Here is a 1,558-nt window from a genome sequence, read left to right on the forward strand (position 1 = left end):
AATCTTAAAAGTCAGCAGCCTCGAGGATCATCCCTCTATCTGATCTCAATTTGTCAGCCGGCACACGGGAATAATTTAAGCCACACCCTCGATAGTAAATCGTTATAGGGAACGTCAGCTCCTCGTTGGGGACCCCAAAACTCTCTTTCTTAATCTTTGATTGAGATACCTGGGATGGGATTAAAACATCAAGTATCAAATTGCAAATTTGTAAAATTTTAAAAATATCGTTTCAAGAGGTTTTTGTCGTGTCGTAATCGTGTTGTTTTGGGATGATTTCGTAAATAAATATTATTATTGTATTTTATTGATTATTCGAGCGAGAAAAATTCAAAGAATTCGTCGTCATATTGGATTCAATATTTCTAGTAAAAAGTTATACAAATCTTATGTATCTTATCTAATGTATCGCAAAATTACAGAGATATATTATACTGGAGGGAAATTCACTTTTCTTATAGAAAAATTTCAAAATCTTTTAATCATTCTCCCCACAATGTTGTCTATAATTATTATAGATACAAATTCTCTTTTACTCACATATAATAATACACAAAAAATTATCATGAACAATCTCACAAATTTACATTTTCTTTTATAAGAAAAATCTTATAAGAAATCACATGATATATAATAATAAATATCTGCAAAAAATTTTATTAGTATCCTTCATAAATACTATCGAAACAAATCTTTCTTAATATACCACAAATATAAAACATAGAAATTCAATAGAAAAATTTCAAAAAATCATATAACGTATTATAATACCCTCCAACAAATTTAGTCCATCACAATTACCATCGATACAAATTCTTTCTACCACAAAAAGTACAAAAATATCTTAGACTTGATGCAAGTACACGTTTTCAATATCCTTCAAAAATATATCACAAAAATACAGAGATATCCTCGACGACTTCACAAAATTTCAAAATTACATATTATATATGTAAATATCCTCCAACAACAATTTTAGTAGTATCCATCACAATTATTACTAAATATCCTCCAACAAATTTAGTAGTATCCATCACAATTATTACTAAATATTCTTCAACAAATTTAATAGTATCCATCACAATTATCATCGATACAAATTCTTTCTATCACAAAAAGTACAAAAATATCTTAGACTCGATGCAAATTCACGTTTCCAATATCCTTCATAAATATATCACAAAAATGCGGAAATATCTTTAGATTTAATGACTTCACAAAATTTCAAAATCAGTTATATATAAATATCCTCCAATAAATTTAATAGTATCCATCATAATTATTATCGATACAAATTCTTTCTAATATACCAGAAAAATAAAAAGATATTTTAGACTCGATGCAAATTCATGTTTCCAATATCTTTCATAAATATACCACAAAGATACGGAGATATCCTTAAACCTCACAAAATTTCAAAATCACGTATTATACATAAATACTCTCCAACAAATTTAATAATCACATCCATCACAATTACCATCGATACGAAATCCTCTCCAATATACCACAGAGATACCTTAGACTCGATGATCTCACACTCTCCTTTATTATAATA

The sequence above is a fragment of the Apis dorsata genome, unplaced genomic scaffold (genome assembly GCF_000469605.1).
Source record: "Apis dorsata unplaced genomic scaffold, Apis dorsata 1.3 scaffold_270, whole genome shotgun sequence".
Classification (NCBI taxonomy): domain Eukaryota; kingdom Metazoa; phylum Arthropoda; class Insecta; order Hymenoptera; family Apidae; genus Apis; species Apis dorsata.